At 38.6% G+C, this 20,173-nt stretch overlaps 1 protein-coding gene across 1 annotated transcript in view; it reads right to left on the bottom strand.

Annotated features, from left to right (window-relative positions):
• FAT3 (FAT atypical cadherin 3) overlaps positions 1–20,173 on the bottom strand; it is a 687,549-nt gene that overhangs the window by 418,931 nt on the left and 248,445 nt on the right. The gene's annotated exons all lie outside the window — the stretch shown is intronic.

Here is a 20,173-nt window from a genome sequence, read left to right as displayed (position 1 = left end):
AATAAATAAGTACACTAGCAAACTTTAAGTGCTAGAATAGATGTAGACATAAAATGTGAGTAAGCAGTTGATTCCAGTGAGATAATAGATAAGGTCAGATAAAGGACACTGGAGAACATTTAAATTAAAGACATACCTATAAGAACAAGTACTTATAATAGGATAGAAACAAGAATTATCCAGAAAAGAAAGGAAAGTCGTACTCAATTTTTGTGTTTAGATTGCATATATTATTTTGTACCTATTACTTGATTCCCTAAATTAGAAGTCTGACAGTTTATATTTTTAAAATGCCCTGTTTGCCACCTACACAAAGCAGGAGGCCATGGACAAAAATATACTTCACACCAGAAACTCCAAAATAGTGAAATCTACATTGTCATCTGTTCTACAGAACAAACAGTCTCACGTTACCATAGAAATCTCCATTCTTTTCTGTGGGAAGATTTTAAATAAAGCTGTCAGACAGTCTCAATTAAAAATAATAAACGAAAGACCAATTATGGTCCCTTTGGATTCACTAACAAAGTTCATTAACGAACTTACCATCAGGTATTCAGAAGCTAAAAGGTAGCATATGGAGGAATTTCCAACACAATTAAAAGACACTATTTATGTTATCCATTACCACCTTTGGCTTCTGGCAGTCTGGACAGAATTAAATAACTGTCTATACAAAACAGAGCTTCACATGGTGGTCATGGTGGACGAACAAATATGCAAGTAGAGGAGAAAGTCACAGGAAATATACCTGATATGCGCAACTTCCTGTAATTTTCCAGAAGAAATCTGGTTAATTTTTAGTTTCTCAGTACTACTCTCTTCAACTTGATCCTCTAATACGGAGTACTCATAGTACCCACTGCATTTAAGTAAATGTGAGGCTCCCTTTTCTCTCCATGTTGATTCCTTCCCCCAAGCACTCTGAGTGTCTTAGTTTATAAAGTTTTTTCTTCTTACAGAGATCAGGACCTATCACACAGCCCATTTATTAGGTTTTGATAGAGTCAGTGCATTTATGTGTCTTCCATTCACCCCCAAGTACTGCTGTATTCATTTGCTCTCTGCTTTCTGCAGCATCTCATGTTATTGCCTCATTTTGTGCTTTCTGCTGAGAAGTCCAAGGAAATTCTAAACTCTCTTTCTGCCTCCAAGATAAGAGATGGTAACCTAGGACGGACAGAAGCAAACCTGACTTGCTGTAATCTTCCTTACGACCCAAATGTACTTAGATGGCTTATATAAATGGTTTTGAAACTAGGTTATACAAATAATAGATATTATTGTCAGTCTGACATTTCCATCTGGTCAATTGCTTTCAGGTGGTTTCAACAAAAAGATGGTGATCTAGCCAAATCCAAAATAAGTTAAAGGATGCTTTCTTGATATGCGTATCCAAAGTCATTTTCTCAGTATTTTGTAGACCTCTTTATTGTCCACTCACCTAGCCCTGGCACTCTCTCCCATCCCCCCCCCAACACACTTGTATACACACACACACACACACACGCACACACAGACACTGACTGCTGGCCAGCCCGGTGTCTCCATTAGACATGTGAACCTTGCAAGAGAGGTGATCTCTCACTTGAGACGTCTCATAAATCACTAAACCTTCTTCCTTTGCTCCATATTAACCTTCGGTCTTTAATTTCTTCCTTTTCACTTGATTTTATGACCTGCTCTCTCCATAAAGCCTTTTTATGAGGATTTGTATAGAAGTGACTCCCTACAAATAAATTTAAATTTATATTTGATTATGATGCTAGTCTATAACTTTAGATTTAAAATACCACACTCCAAATGTATACTAATAAATATGTGAACCAATGATAATCAAAACTCTTTTTAAAATTTTGGAATATTCTCAAATATTTCTCAATCAGCTGAAATTTTTTGTTTGGTTCTTTGCTTTTTGTTATTTTGCGTTTCTTTTTTTCCCAGTCTTCCTCTGGTAAACAAGTAATTGCTGAAGAACTAACAAAGAATGTTGGTAGTTTCTAATGTTAGAAACTGAAGCTTTCCATACATACGAGTGAGAGTTTCAAGGCTTTGTCTCTGTGGGGGCCATGAAACCACAGCCAGCTTTTCACATGCATATGTAGGTTCTTTTGAACTGTTTCACCTTCCCTCTGACCCTGGGATCCCACAGTGAAAACAAGCCAGGGCAGCATCCTAGAGTATATCCACATCTATTGTTCATCAGTGACCCAAGGACTAAAAAATAGACAGCCCAAACAAAATGGTCAGCAGATCGCTACTGGTATGTGGATGAAGTTCTCTGCCAGGAGATGAGCAACATGTCTTGGAAGAGATCATTAAAAACAGCATAAGGATTTTTTAAAAAGATGTAGAGAATCCCAGAATTTCCCAGACATGAGAACTAAGGAAGACAGGTACCCTAGAAACTAGAGGAGACACAATCCCCACCCTCAAAGACCTTCCCATGAAAAAGACAGAAAAAGAGGCACACGTATGCAAAAATAGCCTTTAATCAAGACCCAGGCTGATAAGACCAAAACCACCATTGTGTCAAAGCGGCTACGAAGAAGGGAGAAATATTTAAAGCCAGTGGGCATGTGGGAAAGGCAATGTGCCCATGAGGCCTGCCAGGTGCAGATCATCAGAAAGCCATTATTGCTTGTATTTTTCTAAATAGAACAAACTATGAATAGAATCAGGAGGGAAAAGAGATTAGAAAGATAGCCAAGCACATTTTTAGCCATCTCTAGTATTTTCTCCACTGTCCACCTTCTTAATTCTCTTTTGTCATGGCCTGGGAGTAACCTGACATCAGCCTGCACCATTGGCATGACCTAAATCCAAAGAAACACTCTCCCCTTCACCTCTATACTTGGTAACTCCCACTCCACCTTCTAGTTTATGATTTCCATCTCCAGGGAGCTTTCCCAGGACCCTGGTTTCCAGTAGTCATCCTGGGCTCTGAGCTCCTGGAGTCTCCTGTTCTCATTGAGACCCTCATCTCCCTGTGGTTCCTTGTCTAAGGCCTTTTGACACCCACACTGCACCCTGAGCATCTTGAGGGCTGGAATGGCATCCCTCCCCTTCCCCTTCCTGTATGCCTAGCACACTTTTGAAACATGAATTACAACCAGTTAAGGTAGAGTCTGTGCCCTTCCTACCACTCCCAAGCCCAGAATTATTTTAGGTGCAGTGGCTTGAGGCTTTTTATAGGAGTTCATCATTATTCTTTCTATTTCATATGTACTCTTTTCAGGCCACGCAACATATTTGTATATCACCTCTAATGTAAATTTCTCATAAAGAAATGTGTCCTTGGCACAACCACTCTTCATTAGCAGAGGGATTACTCTTCCTTATTAGCTGGTCTAGGAGCCCCCATTAAGCAAAATGGCACTGTATCTGAAATGGGAACCACCAGAGGAGTGAGCCTCAGCACAGTGTTTACAAGAGGCCATTGGAGCAGTGCAAGGGAATCTCTTTCCTCTTAAAGGAAAATCAGGCTGCTCCTTTATCTTCTGACAATGAAAGGTTACATTCTCCAGTTAGATTTAACATTACCTAATGACAAGGCTTCTATGCAGTGTTTGTAATTCTCAGCTCCATAGGAAGGCTGGGAGCGGACGTGTCCTGACAAAGAGCCTTGAGTGACAGCACATCTTAGGAATGCTGAGGAGGTCACTTTAGTCGTTTTTCCACACATAAGGCCCATGAAGCGCCAAAATCATTCTGGGCTAGCAGTGTAGGAATAGTATCTTCGTTTAACTATGTGAAAAATAAAAGCATTCTGAGTTTCTTGCTAGTCCAACTGTTCACAATTCTTTTTCTCTGTGAGAGGGTTTGCTGACCAAAGTCCTCTTCTGTACATGGTGATTGGGACCCTGGCTTTAAGAGTTGGTATTTAACTTAGGTCCAAAACCGGAGAAAGCAAATGTCTCACAAGCACTGGGAGAGATTTATCAAACATCCTCACAGGAACACGTCCTAAAATCCAATCTATTTCAGTCTGTATTGACCCCTTAAGATGAGATAATTAAGGATGTACTCACTACATTTGCAGGTGAAGTTAAATGAGGTGATGTTCCAAATACTCTAAATGATAATAAAATTTCAAAATAATAGTAATCAACTAAAAACGAGTCTCAAAGAAAAAAGATGAAATGCTAAAGACAGATAGAAGGTGTGAAAATATAATAAGATGGTGGCTGATGGATTTGATCTCTCTCTCTACCCCTTCATCTCTCTCTGCACAACCCCACCCAACACACACACACAAGTGAGAACACTGCTAATTCTAATCAAATTAACAAACATTTACTGAGTGCCTGCTCCATGGTAAGTACTGTGCCAATTAAGTATACAAACATGAAGAACATAGTTTCTGACTCTAAGAAGCTTATAAGCCTAATTAGAGAGATAGATACACGAACCCAGAGTCACAAGCGAAGGCCACCATGCAGAGAAAGTGATACGCACAGAGGCACAGGAGCATACGGGAGGCTGCAGCTCAGTGGAGACTTTTCCCAGGAGTTTACATTTCAGCTAAGGCTTAAAGGATAAGCAGGTTTGCAAGGCAGATACAGGGCAGAAGAAAATTCCAAAAATGTGGAAGAACAAACTGGAAGTCACAGATAAATGAAGAGCAAGCAGCCTTCTTAGAACCACAAATTGGCCTATAGAGTGGTTCCTGGGCAGGGGAGCAGGGCAGGGCTTAGATTATAAAAGGCCCTTCTGCCAAGCTAAGAGCTGAACATTGCCTACTGTCTCCAGAAGGGTTTAATTGCAGGATACTAATAAGCTGGGTAAAGGGGAAGCAAAGCAGGTAGCGGGCACTCTGGAGGCCATGACAGTTATGTCGTGTTTCCACTGACAAGTGAATTCAGACATGGAGAGGGTGTTAGTAGTTCAGCTTTTATGTAGAATATTCCATTGTAGTCAGAGCTCATGGTACTGTATGCTGTACACATAAGACAGTCAAACACATGTGTCGACTAGAATTATTGTCTTAGCTGGAAACATCTTTGGTGTCCACAGAGTGAGACAGTTTTTTTTTTTTTTTTTTTTTGTTGTCCCAATGCCTCAGTATGTACCCTTATCTCTTGTCTGTATTCTCAAAATGCTTGCTGGTTGTCACAAGACAGACTAACTAGAGAGTGTGGATCAGTCCATCAGGTCAAACCTATGACGACTGGTAGAAAAAAACATTCACAATAAAGCTGCAGAAACCAGGTTACCAAAGAGCCATCAGAAGTGGGGCAGTCAGTGCTGTGCTGGTCAGGGTACGGGGAATTGACAGCCACTTACAGGACTGCTGAAAGTAAAAGTTGTTCATATGATTGTTACTAAATAAAGCATTTCCGAACATTCAAAAGTGTAGAGGGAAAATATACACCCACATACTGCTCATTTAGCTTCAGAGTTAAAAACTCAGATACAACAAACTCTTGTAAAGCCCCTCCACGCAGTACCACTAACATATATTTCTCACTGTTATGCACACTTTTTGATATGTTTACTCCATGTGAACTCCCAAAATAATACATAATAATCTTTTGCATTTTAAAAATAGTCTATACATTACATAAATATACCTACATAAATTATGTATGTAACTTATAGAATATATATAAAATACATGAAAAGTAAGCTGTTTTGAAGATTTCTACCTTTCAATAATATGTTTTTTGAGATTTATTTATGCTACTAAATGTAGCTCTGGTTTATTCATTTCACAGATGTATAAAATATTCAACTGCATGAATATACCACACTATATTTTCAGAGATGAACTTTTAAGTTGTTCCCAGTTTCCTGCCATTAGATGGAAAGTTAGAATAAACTTTCCTGCATTTGTAGATGAGTTTTCTTGGGTACTGATTAGTGTAAATGCATTTTCAACTGTCCTTTGCTAGATATTGCTAAATTGTCCTCTAAAGTTGTTGAAACAATTTATACCATCCCCATCTAAGTGTGAGTTTCTATTGCTTCACAGCCTCAAAACCATTTAGCTATAGCCAAGTTTAATTTTTGCCAACCTGAAGGGCATGAAATGGCTCTTGTCATTTTAATTTGTCTCCCTGATTACATGAAGGTGAGCATCTTTTCATGTTTACTGGTCATTTTGGTTTACTCTTCCGTAAAATGCTTAGTTAAGATATTAGCCATTTTTTCTATTAAGCTATTTGCTTTATTGTAAGATTTCTTTTTTACATGTCAACACTAACATTTTGTTAAGAGTTTTTATAGGAAACAAATTAGTGCTATGTATTAAGGCCCTTAAATATGCTCTCACCCTTTGACCCAACAATTACACTTTAATTTAAACTAAGGAAGTAAAAAAAATGTGCTAAAAGATTTAGGCCTCAGATAGTCATCAAAGCATTGCTTATAATAGGAAAATATTATAAGCACTGCTCTTAAATAATAGTCATAAGAAGTAAATATATGAAATTCTCCAACACAAAGGGATTGACATATCTATCAAATAGACTGCTACGCAGACATTAAAACTAATGTTACAGAAGAATGTTAAAAATATATCAAATGAAAAAAAGCAGATTGCAAAAAATTCTCAAGGAAAACATGTGATACTAAGTGCAGTTATTGCTAGTTTTGGGATTACAAGTATGTTTCCTTCCTTTTATTCTTATTTTTTCTAAAATTTCTATGAAGGATATGAAATACTTTTTAAAAAGCTGTCATATAAAAATAATGGGACAACTCTTTAAGAATTGGACTATCAGGAGAAAATGCGTCTAAGAGACAGAATTTTGAAAAGTACCAGATTACAAGTAGCACTGAAAGCTACAAATAGGACCAGTGTGTACATTTGTGCAGGACTTGTGTTTCTAAAGCCAGGCATTTCAGCCAAACCCACAGAAAATGATCACCCTTGGATCACTGCTGTCTCACCTAATGAAAAATAATAGCCCAAGAGGTTCTGTGGGTTCCATGTACAGCAGGGCTTGGTGTTTCCCAAAGGACTTACAATCTAAATAAGACAGATGAGACAATTAAGATCAACAGACAAGAGATGGGAAAGGCAATTTGTACCGCAGTCATGAAATGGGCATATGGTTTCTATGTTCATATTTACATTTCAAGACAGGTTTAAGAAGATTTAAGCCAGATCTAAATAGAAAATATAGCAGAAACCGGATGTGTAAGTGTTACAAAATAAAAAGTATATATTATATAGCTGATGGTGGAAGACATCCAACTTAGAATAAGAAAAGGGATTCAAAAACACCTTGACCCCAAAGTCTGATGGCCTAGTCCACTAGAATAATTGTCTTTAGTTTATGAAATGTTTGCTTATAATTATCCAAAATTTTGAAAGAATCAAGGTCAAGTGTGGAAGAGAGAATTTCCTTCAGAGTCAGATAGGTGTGGGTTCTGCCTTGGGCAATAAATGTCTTAGGCTCAAATTCTTTATCATGAGAATGGAGATAATAACACAGTATTAGTGTGGCATGACTACTGGACTATTAGAGATAATGAAAATAAATACTATACATGACATGAAAATATTAATCATGGGAATATACTGTTCCTTCTGCACTTGGAATTGGAGCATCACTGGATAATATGTTCCAGATATTTAACTGTTACAACATGTAAATGAAATGAAACTCTAAAAGTCTTGATTAAAAGTCTAATAGCAACACAATGTATTTGGTTTCAAGCTTTGCTTCTTCGGTTTAGTGTATATTTTTTATCTTTAATAATCACAAATTAGGCCGGGCGCGGTGGCTCACGTCTGTAATTCCAGCACTTTGGGAGGCTGAGGTGGGCGGATCACAAGGTCAGGAGTTCGGACCAGCCTTGGCCAACGTGATGAAACCCCATCTCCACTAAAAATTAAAAAAAATTAGCTGGGCATGGTGGCAGGCTCCTGTAATCCCAGCTACTCAGGAGGCTAAGGCAGGAGAATCATTTGAACCCAGGAGGCTGAGGTTGCAGTTAGCTGAGATCGCACCATTGCATTCCAGCCTGGGTGACAGAGCGTGACTCATCTCAAAAAAAAAAAAAAAAAAAAAAAAAAAAAAAAAAAAAAAAAAAAAAATCACAAATTAGAACATTTTAAAATAAACTTTAAAAGAAAGATGAGGCCAATACTAGCTCTCTCCATTTCTTTCTCATGCAAAATACACAATTAATATTTTAATGTAGCTGCGAAAATAGTATCCAACCATTTCTCCTTTGTTTTGCCAAGAAGAGACAGATGGTGAATCAGCTTATAAATCAGCCCCCAAAATTCTTGAAGGCAAGTAAGTGCTTTATAAATCAGGGTTTTAAAAAGGTCTCATTTTTATAACAGTTATTACTTTGAAGCAATCTTTCCCTAATTATCTTCATAAACATTAAACAGGGCTAATTTATGAGTTCCTGAACAATTTTGGGTTTTTGAATGAAACAATCAAGATCCCACATGTCTGCCTTTTCTCTTTTAATCATCAGTAACATATACAATGACCTTGATCAGTCCTATGGTTCGTTAAGTTATGACCCTCACAGACAATGAAACCATGCTGAGAAATTATGATTTGGCTCAAAATTCAGAATACATTTGAAAATGACTTTGAGATGACAAGACACCTTGAAAGTTTGGCTATGGCTTCACATTCAAGAAAAAGAAATCATCAGCAAAAAATCGTAATAACTTATGGAGATTGGCACAGGGCTTCTAAAATTATCCACACCCTCTGATATGATTTGGCTGTGTTCCCACCCAAATCTCATCTTCAACTGTAGTTCCCATAATCCCAATGTGTCATGGGACGGACTGAGTGGGAGGTAACTGAATCATGGGGGTGCTTACCTCCATGGTGTTCTCATGATAGTGAGTGAGTTCTCAAGAGATCTCATGGTTTTGTAAGGGAGTTTCCCCGTCCCTTCACTCTGCACTTCTCCTTGCTGCTGCCAGATGAAGAAGGACATGTTTGCTGCTGCTTCTACTGAGATTGTAAGTTTCCTGAGGCCTCCCCAGCCATGTTGAACTGTAAGTCAATTAAACCTCTCTCCTTTATAAGTTACCCAGTCTTGGGTATGTCTTTATTGATAGCATCAGAATGGACTAATACACCCTCCAAACATTGCTTGGCTTTGCACTGACCCTACGGCAGTTTCTCTGAAGGAAAAAGAATTATACTACACCTGGCTTTAAAATATACTAAAAGCCAGTGCAATAAAGATGCTATATAAAAGGTTATATATGACAAGGGAGCTTTCAAAGGTTTCTTCCATCAAGTTTATTAAGCACTATGTTAGGCCAACCATATTCCAATTTGATGCATTTTATTATATGAAAATGTGTCCTTTTGTCTAAGAGAATGGAATCTCAAATTCTTAAAACAAGATGCATGGCATGGAGAGTTACTTCAAAAAGTGATTCTTCTGTTATTACAGGGCTAAAATCCCTGCTCTAGCCACAATTCTAAAATCTCAAAAGCTCTGAAAACTCATTTAACTGCAAAACCTGATCTAACCAGAAACCATGTAATGATTAAACCCGACCTGGCCCAATGTGAGGCTATTATACTCAGCCCACTAGTGTGACTCTCCATGTGTTTTACCGCTGACATCTTAAAGTATTTGATTACAAGGCACTGCCCTAGGCTCTACAGAGAATGTCATGCATACGTTATATGTGTGACTTCTCCTATGTCATATGCTTACTCCCAATTGCCTTTCTAAAATTCTGAATTCCAAAATACATCTGGCCCCAGCAATTTTGATATAGGACTATGGACCTGTGTTAACATTTGTATTTTCCTTTCTTCTTACAGAAGGATAGAAGAAGGAAGTTAATGCTGCAGTCCTAGGACTGGAGAAACAATGGGACTTCAGAAAAATGTTCAAAAACAGAAATGCTATTACCTCCATATTAGAAGAACATGGCATAAGCTCAGCCCTCAGCAACACCCATCATCAAGTAAGTGGTTTGTTCTGGGTGCTATACAGAGCAGGTGGCACAGGCACAGCTTTAAGGGACTGGGGATGCATGACAGACCAACATCAAGAAACAAAAGTGTGAGTAATGAGCCCTGGACATAGGCAGACATGATAAATTATTTAACTTATGTATAGGCCCAAGGATAAGGGCATTTGAGTACTGACAAGTGGGCTAATCATGGGTTTCTGTCTTTACACAAAGTAGGGACTGAAGAAGGACTAACAAAAAAAAAAGCAAGATAATAAGTAGAGTCCCCAGTGTGTGTTTGTGTGTTCACAAAAGAGGAGAATTACTAAATATGTTAAAAGATATAAGGAAAGGAGGCAAAGTTGTGGCTACTTGGCCAGGCGAGCGGACAGAGACGATGGGGATGCTGAGTGCACAGGTGATAGATTTGAAGCATGGCTTCCAAAACAAGAGATAAAACTCTAATGACTCAACATCCAAAAGTCATTTTTGTCTTTTTAAGTACACCCTTCAATTTTGGGTCTTTGATTGCTTGTTTTCCATTTTCCTTTTCCATTTCCTGGTTTAACTATTTGAGATTGGTAACAGTAATAATCATCCCATACATCCATACAGATAGTAATTTACAATTTAACTAATACTTACATAATATATTTTTGGAGACAACAATGTTTGAAGGTATTAGAACAGATATTATCCCTAGAAGTAAAATTTAGAGTCAAAGAGTCAGAGCTCACGTCATATTTGATCATTCCTATCATTCCTACCTTGGATACATTAATTAAGCTTTTAAAGCCTCCATTTCCCCCCATCTGGAAGGTAGGACAGTAGTACCTACTGTACAGAATTAAGATAATGAAATCAGGTGATGTACATGAAAGTACTTTTCAACACTTATTAATACTAAATGCTACTGTTTATGACTATGGTGATTACGTCTGTGACTTCGTTGATGTTTTACTCTTAGGAATTATCTCCAATATTTTTTTCCCTCTTTCACCAATCCACAATTTACTTTTAAAGGCAACTTTTTTTATACTTTAAGTTCTAGGGTACATGTACACAACGTTCAAGTTTGTTACATATGTATACATGTGCCATGTCGGTGTACTGCACCCATTAACTTGTCATTTACATTAGGTAATGTAATGTACATTACCCACTCTGTGTCCAAGTGTTCTCATTGTTCAATTCCCACCTATGAGTAAGAACATGAGGTGTTTGGTTTTCTGTCCTTGTGATAGTTTGCTCAGAATGACGGTTTCACACATGAAAAAATGCTCATCATCATTGGCCATCAGAGAAATGCAAATCAAAACCACAATGAGATACCATCTCACACCAGTTAGAATGGTGATCATTAAAAAGTCAGGAAACAACAGGTACTGGAGAGGATGTGGAGAAACAGGAACGCTTTTACACTGTTGGTGGGACTGTAACTAGTTCAACCATTGTGAAAGGCAATGTTTTATAACATAGCCAAAATCAGTCCCTGGAAACTCAATTCAATTTTCACTTAAAAAATAATTCTGATAATTGCACTGGCTTAATATGAACAATCTGGCACAGTGCTAACCAATGTCTAGCAAGATACTCAACGTTTAAAATGCGATTCCGTTAGCTTTCAATTAGCAGTTTTCACACATACGGGAAAAATAAATTGATTTAGCACCTTTCTCCTGTCCACAGTAACACTGCAAAATTTTTTTCCTTGCTATTATTGTACCCCGGCTGCAAATATTAGTTACCCTAACTGCATATCACGTAAATCAAATAAATGCTTTTTCTCCCCCATAATCACGTCAGCAGCTGCTCCAGCATGTTTCAATGGCCATCCACTGGAACTCATTAAGAAAGCATTATGTATAGTAAATTAAAATGCAAGGTCTATGATCTGCAGACAAAAAGATGACAAAGCTTATCAAATGTATGCTTTGGCCTTCTCATTAACTCACAGGGTTTAAATGGTGTGGTCCTCTCAAACAGGTCCCAGAGCATTTTATTTGTTATAAGCACAGCAAAGCCAGATAAGCTTAATGTGCTAGAAATATTTTAACATTCCAAAAGAATAACTTTTAAACAGAAACTGGGATTAAATGAAAGCTCAGGATATTCTAGGTACATTCTAAGAAGCACTTATTTTTCCAACTTACCCTTCCAATGTTCTTCCATAATTATCAAATCCATCCTCTTTGGCATTACTAGTCAATGTATGATTATCACATGCAACAGCATTATTTCCTATGCTGTTACCCATGCAGACCATTTAAGAGGCCCTCTATGCACTTCTGCTGAGGCATCAGCTGTTCCCTGAGCTTCCCTCAGGCTGAAGAAAACCCTGTTAATGGGAGCAGAATGTGGGTCTGGGGAAGCCCCAAATCACTCTATATGAGAAACACCTCAAGTAATCGGAAATAGTGACTTGAAAAATTAAAGGCAGGGGAAATATGACATCTGCCTTCAGATATTTGAAGATGGTAACTGCATCCAAGGATGAAACTTACTCTGTGGGAATCCAGAGGGGACCTACATGTAAGGACCAATAATTAGAATACACAAGGAGGCACACTGTGGTTTGCTCTAACTTGTGACAGAGTTGTGTGCCGTTTAGAAGATCACCACTTGTGGGGAATGTTAAAGGACAATCCCCGTACCAGTTTGGACTAGGTGATTTCTAGGGGCCCTCCCCACCATTGGGTATTATTCTTGATTAAAACACTTATCCTTTACACTTCCGGCTGAAACCTCAAGATGTCTATTGTCTTTGGATTCCCAGCATCTGACACCATGGCTGGCACCCACTCATGAGACCAGGAGCCATGCTTTATAAAGCCCTTAACCATGTGCTAGGTGCTTAGTATCCAACATTCATTATTTTACCACATTCATGTTGTTTCATCACAAACCTAGAAAAATATTACCCTATTTTAGAAGTTAGGAAACAGAAGGTCAGGAAAAATAGGTAAAACATCCAAAGTCACACCAACAGAAAGGGGCTGGAGAACTGCAATTCAAGCTCAGCCTTTTCTAACTAATGTCTGGGCATTTACCCTTTGCAGTTCTATAGTTGACAAACCCCAGTAAGATATGAGTGCCAGACTACCAGTGTAAATAACCTGGAGTGCTTGTTAGAAATACGGATCCCAAAAATTACCTTGAACAGCTGATGGAGTGAGTCTCAGTGGGACCCAAGGGCCAGTGTTTTCAATAAACTCCCCAAGTCAATTCTGATGCCAATAAAAATAGGTACCATTGATTGGATATTTGTTAATTGCTAGTCACTATACTAAATAGTGCTTTACAAGGATTATTTCATTTATTTTATTTTAACAGAAACTGTATGATGTAGATTCCAGTAGTATTCAACACCATTTTACAGGTAAGAAATATGAACTTTGGAGGGTTTCAGGATGTTTCCCAAGGTTACAGATGCTGTCAGCTGGCAGACCTGGAATTTGTAGACAGGTAGTCTCATTCCAGAACCAGCAACTCTAAACACTGTGTTACATTATCTCCAATAAACACATCAATGATTCAATAATTTGCTAAAGAATATCTACCTCTCACTCATTCAGAAAAGACTGATGTAAAATGAGAGCATGCCAGCAATTATAGTCAAGGAACAGTATATAAACTGGTCAATATCACACATAATTAGACATTTTTTGAGTGTGGTTACAAATATTTGCTCCTCTGTGAAGGTAATAGCGAAGCAAAATAAACTTCTCACTCTACCATGCTTCCAAAGCACATCAAACGATGCTGTCACCCCATACACCATCAAGAAGCAGGCTGCTCCGCACTGAGTATGTGGCTTGTGCATCTTGTTTCTTTGCACAGTCCTCAAGCTACAGCAGACACCAATGTGTGTTTGCAGAAGGAGAGGATAAAGGGCTTAAAAAATGCCAATGGGCAACAGAGTTGACTGCAGGAAAGTGAGATTTCTCTCTGACATGAGAACAAGAAGTACCGGAAGTTCTATTGGCCAGGGAATAAGACAAACACTTTTTTATTAACCTCTTACATTTTGTAGGAATTTCAATTCCTAAAACACAATTCTTAATGAAAAACATCAACAAAGGAAAATCTGTCACTCTATAAGGTTGCTGAAGTGGAAAGCTAATTAATAAATAAGATACTGAGTTTCTTCAGCATGAGCAAAGAAATAAATCTTGGTAAAACAAGGCCTAAGACATCCTATGTTTTAGCAAATAATAAGAAACAAAGGAGACTCTGCTTTGGAAGAAGTTCTCCAAGTGGTCTTCCACTCTTTCCTTTTTTTCCTCACTTTGGTTTTACCTTCCTTTGCCACTCTTGAAACAGCAGCATACTGGATTCTCCTTAACACTTCAGATAAAATTTCTTTAAAGCTTGCTGGAGGCCATTATCCTAAGCAAATTAACACAGGAACAGAAAACCAAACACCACATGTTCTCACTTAGAAGTGGGAGCTAAACGGCAAGTACACACAGACACAAAGAAGGGAACAATAGATACCAGGACATATTCAAGGGTGGAGGGTAGAAGGAGAGTGAGGATGAAAAAACTACCTATCAGATACTATGCTTCCTCCCTGGATGATGAAATAATCTTTACATCAAACTCCCGTGACACATAATTTACTCATATGACAAAGTTGCACATGTACTCCCTAAAATAAAAATTAGAAAAAAACAAAAATAAAAACAACCTCAAAAAGCAAAATAATAATTCCTTAAAGCTGAGATGAGGCAGTATTTTCTTTAAGGAGATAGAGAAGTAACTGAAGAAAATGTACACCATATTAAAATACTCATGCATTCAGAGTATGAGATTCTGATCCTAAGACTCCCAATGGATACTTCGAAGAGCTTTCCTGATCTCCCAAGCTCTTTTTCAGCAGATTGCTATCTGCAGTATCAAGGGTGGGAGTACCTTCAAACATACAAACATATAATTAAGTATTTGCTACACTGAAATAAGTACCATGATAGAGGCTGCTGTGGGTACAGCAAGTGGAGGCGAGGGTGAAAGAAACTTCCTTAGAGATGTCTTCTAAACACCATCATTCCCCCATTTTAACATCTAACATTAACCTTCAAGGACTGTATGTCATCGGTCCCTGCCTCTAACTCTAGCCCTCTTCCCTGTGCCTCACCTCCTGCCCTACTTAACACTCACTTGCTGCTGACACCAGCCAATCCTTTTTTAACTTTAGGTCTTCACACAGTGTCCTCTACTTGGAGGTCTCTCCCCACATCTTGTCTTGTGGTTTCTTTTTATCAGGTGTGAACTTAAATGTCAGCTCATCTGTGTGGCTGTTCTAACTGCTCAAGTAAGATTCTTCATCGCCATACCCACCCTTGTTTTCAACATTATGATGTTCATTTTTTTCCATCTCCCTTTGTAAAAAAATGTATTTATAAATGTGTTAACTCTAATTTTTATAAATGTATTTACTCTGATTTTTGTAAATGTGTTTAATCTGATTCTCTCTATCATTACTTCCAGACCATTAACTTCATGAATGAAGGCTACGTCTGATTCAGTTGCTATCCCATAACCAGACATGGCAGGGAGGAGGCGAGAGTGTGATAGGCAGTAGAAAGAGCATGGGAAGTCCTTATCTCTCTCCTCTCATCCACAGAGAAATGCAAAGGGACCCCCAAAAGGGCTGGGACTAGGGATATAAAATTTAAGTGGTTGCCCAAAGATTTCAAACCTATTAAGTAATATCTTAATGAAACTTTTTAAAAAATCAAAATTAATGCAACCCATGATACACCAAATACCAAAATTTTGCATAAAGACAAAGTCCATATTACTGATTTTTCCTTTAGCCATGATTTCAAACCTATTAAGTAATATCTTAATGAAACTTTTTAAAAAATCAAAATTAATGCAACCCATGATACACCAAATACCAAAATTTTGCATAAAGACAAAGTCCATATTACTGATTTTTCCTTTAGCCATGGACTCCAATATGGCTAGGCATGGCATGGCCCTTCAAACATTTTCCTAGTTCACATAGCTCAGAACAACAACAACAACAAAGGATCTTCTATTTGGTTTCTGGATGATTTCACTACACGTCTGTAGGGCAGTGGTGATGGTTCATTCAGGAGGGGAGTTTCCTCCCCTATTCAAGGAGAAACATTGTATATCAAAAAGCTTCCCGTTACATATCTACAACATAATTATACTTCAGCTATACAACGTCCATAACATTTATCTAATGAGAGTAGAGGTACTAGGTGCATGTGTTGTGTATGTCAGTATGTTTCTGCAGAGTATGAAGGTCACTCTCTCGCAGTGGAATGCTAAATTTCATCTATTGGTCTTACAAGCAATGGTGGCTTTGTGCTGGTAGCAAGCTCTGTATCACTGGGCCGCGAGCATGCGCAGATACTCTTCTTAATACTGTTTTTAGAAAGTTTTCAATTTCATATAAATGCTCTCTTGCCTGTTAAAATACCACTGTTAGAAAAGTGAAATCCAGACCAATACACACTGTCACAGACAAGGAAGCAGAACTCCCAGTCCATTCATTTGTGTGATTCTGACAGCTGCGTAATTAGTCCAGCCCCGCCGCTCGCCTGTGGGTTAGAGCTGGACCTGTGCAGAACATGGCAATGCAGGGATCATGGCTATGCTTCAGCAGAGACCTGATTTCCCAGATGGCACCTCTCTTTGAAGAACATCACTCATTCACTAGAAAATAAAAACACATCAACAAGCTGCCGGGGACCAGACAAGAGCTTAATTATCTACCTTCTCTTTAATACGTGGATTCAATATTTATGCTTCCATTTCTCTACCCTCCGAAAGAGATATGAAATCCATTTCCCAGAACTCACTTTACAGAGTATCACCTAACATTAAGCCATGCCCAATATCCAAGGCAGGCATCACTGGAGGAAAAAAGAAGACACAGAACAGCTGCTTTTTAAAGTGGGCTAATCCATAGGTCACTGGCAGCAATAAACCCTGGGCCAAAGACAAAACAAAGGAAAACATTTTCTTTTTTCTTTTCTTCTTCTTATTTTATTTTTGCCATACACTAACCATAGCTTCTCTTGCTTAAGATTATACTTGGAAAGAGCTCCAGACATGCATATAAGGCATGCAAAGTTAAAGATTAACCAGCATTTGAAACAATGCAAAAATACAACATGTCCTACAACAACTAGATTCTTATTTTGGGCCCCCAAGGAAATGTGAGTTTGATGATTGGCACAATAGAATGTATTATGACATCAAACCTCAGTTGGCTGTTCCCCCAATTAAGCAATTGTGGCATTTGCACTACCCTCCAATGAGCAGGAAGTGAATGAGACCCCATCTGCTCCAAAATTGAAAAGGTTTGACCAAAATTATCTGTGCAATGCTTTTCATTCTATCATCAAATACTTCCAAACACCTCTTCTTCCAGGCATAGGCAGTGAAGTTGGAGAGAGTTGTGAAGAACCAGAGGAGTTTGTTTTATGGAACCTGACAATAACCTGGAAGGTAGGTACACAAGTAGGCCGGTTAACACAATGTGGAAGTGGACTGTTAGGCTCAGAGATACGTTGAGATTTACCCAAGCTACAAAGCTGCCAAGGAGTGGAATCAGGCACTGAAAGCTGCTCCTTCACACTTTCCACCACTCCGTGCTCTCTCACCTCCTGGGCACTGCAGGAGCAGCTCCAATGGCCAACTGGAACTCCCCACAGGTAAGAGGATGCAAAAAGCCCTCTAAATGTCTGAAATGGATTCCAAAGCCCTCTGGCAGCATGCTCTCTCACCACACACTGAAGGCTGGGCATCCCACTGTGCTCATATGTGCCCAGGGCTGCACCATTCAGGCATCCACCCTTCATGGACTGTGTTCTCACAGGGTCCTTCTACTGCCAAAGGATGGATAAGGATTGCACCCCGGCAGGCCATGATGCAGTAAGGGTAAAGGATTATAATTGCATCTGAAAGTTGTCAGTGAATACCTTTTTTGATATGGAGAAATATAATCAATTTTCTTAACACATTATAATAAGTAGTTACAAATTTTGCCTAAGTTCCAATTTACCAAACAGCTATCAAGTGGCTGTGCATGGTCCCTGGAAGGCATGTACAATGCTAGTTGGTGAATTCTGTTGAACAAAGTTAATGGATTAAAACCCTGACACAAAATCAGAGAGCAAGGACTCTGGTATTTATAGGACTCGTCCCATCCCTTCCTCACAGCCTGCTCCGGGCCAAGATCAAGCAAAATTGTGCTGCTTCTTGTCATTTCTCTCTATAGTATATTACAAGCTATAAAAGCTAACCATGTAAAAATGTCATTGGAAAAGCCAATGAAAAGCCATTTATCTCTAAAACAGTCACAATGCTCCACACCACCATGGAAACTGAACAGGTCAGAGATATAAATAAAGAAAGGTCACTCTGCTGGCGACTGGGAAGGGGAACAGCAGAAATAAGGGGGTGCAGATAAGAACACTGGATTTCTCAGAGTTTCATGGCAAATTACAGAAAACAAGCTTGACCTCATTCTAATATGAACATTCTTCCCTACTGGGTTAATAATAGAGAAAAATATATGTTACAGGTTCTGGAAATTCAAAGAAAATGTTTCCATGGAAAGTGTAACTATATAAACCTCCATATACGGGGCAAAGACTACAAGTAAATGTCAAAACCTGAAAAGAGCAAGGGAAACTCTGCTTCCAAATACAGATTAATGGGCATTATCATATTTATTATTTATCAGTTAGCCCTGCATGGTTCTGCCCACTGCTGCAAGTCTCCAGGGCAAAAATACCATCAAATTCCATTAGATAAAATATTTAAAACAACTGAGCTGGAATACCATAGTCTCTTCGTAGCACTGTTTACCATAGCATGAAAGAGAAGGAAACAACCTAACAATAGGCAATATGTTAGGGAAAACTAGAAGTTTTCTTCTGGACACAAGCAGTAGGCTTTAAAGAGGAAGATGATGCTTTCTTCTCAGCCACCAGCCACGTAAGAGACGGGAGAGCTGCTGGCATAATTCTGACACAGTGGTCCAAGACATTTCAGTTTATTTACTTTCATGTATGGTTATATTAAATACAGTCTTTGGGCGATTAAGCTAATTTGGATATGGTGATTTTTAATAGATTTTTTTAAGCCAGGATATCGACTAATGTTCATTGGTTTGTTTTTCTTCCCCACTTTTCTGCCAAGAAAGATGAGTCATGGCCCTCTTTGCACAGAAACTCATGGGCAGCTACCAGAGGCTCCCCAGTGTGATCACAAGCCTGCAACTGCACTGCCACCTTCTCAGAACTCACAGTTCCCAAGCCATACCACACTAGACCTGCAATTATTCCTTCTGAAGCATGCTTCCATTTTATTTCTGCCTATTCATGTTTACTTATTACCCAAAACATCTGCTTCAGAGAAGTTTTCTAACTACCCCAACTCAAGGAGCTCTTGGCCCTTCTCTAACCTCGCAGGGCAGAAATTCATAGAACCATGATGAAAGAGGGGCTTAGGGGACTGGTGTTCCAGAAAAGGCCTCTTCTGCTAACTGGAGGCTCTTTCTGGTCTTCAACCATAGGACCTCCAGGCCTTTTTTGGCTTACCTCGGCTATGCTGTCATAAATCACATTTTATACTCTGTCTTCCCTCCAATTTGGATTCACTGCTTGGGACTGCCTTGCCCATGTTCTTTCCTGCCCCAGAAGTGGACAATAGGTTCACCTCAGCCCTTACCTCCTAGCTGACCATCCTCTTTACCCAAGCATCCATGGTCATGTAGGCATAAGGCAGTCTCATCCTAGCGCTGTTCACCATGGCATACATGCCCCAAAATGGAAGCCCCTACACATGCCACAGTAGACTGCTTGAAAGAATGACAGTGCATTCACCAACGGAATAGTATTTAATCATTAAGAAATGGCTGAGAAACATTTATTAATAGATACAAATATTCATAATTTACTAAATACAAAAATAGTATGAATAGTATAATTCTATTTTTTAAAAAAATATATATATGCACACACAAAGATATGAAAAGCTAACGTATCAAGGTGTTAGCAATTGTTATCTCTGAGAGATGTGATTGTAATTCTGGTTTGACCACCACACCTTGTTCATCTATATTTTATAATTTGTCTACAATGTCCATTCACTGCTTTTATAATAGGAAAACAAAAGTTTCTGTGGTGCTGTTTTACATGATTTTTTTTAACAGAGTCACTGGAAAAGGGAATGATAAGGAGGTTCTTACTGGTGAAATGGTTGAAAACTACTGTCCCT

The sequence above is a fragment of the Macaca thibetana genome, chromosome 14 (assembly GCF_024542745.1).
Source record: "Macaca thibetana thibetana isolate TM-01 chromosome 14, ASM2454274v1, whole genome shotgun sequence".
Taxonomy (NCBI): domain Eukaryota; kingdom Metazoa; phylum Chordata; class Mammalia; order Primates; family Cercopithecidae; genus Macaca; species Macaca thibetana.
Note: the sequence above shows the minus strand (reverse complement) of the source record. Positions and strands in the feature narration are given on the sequence as shown.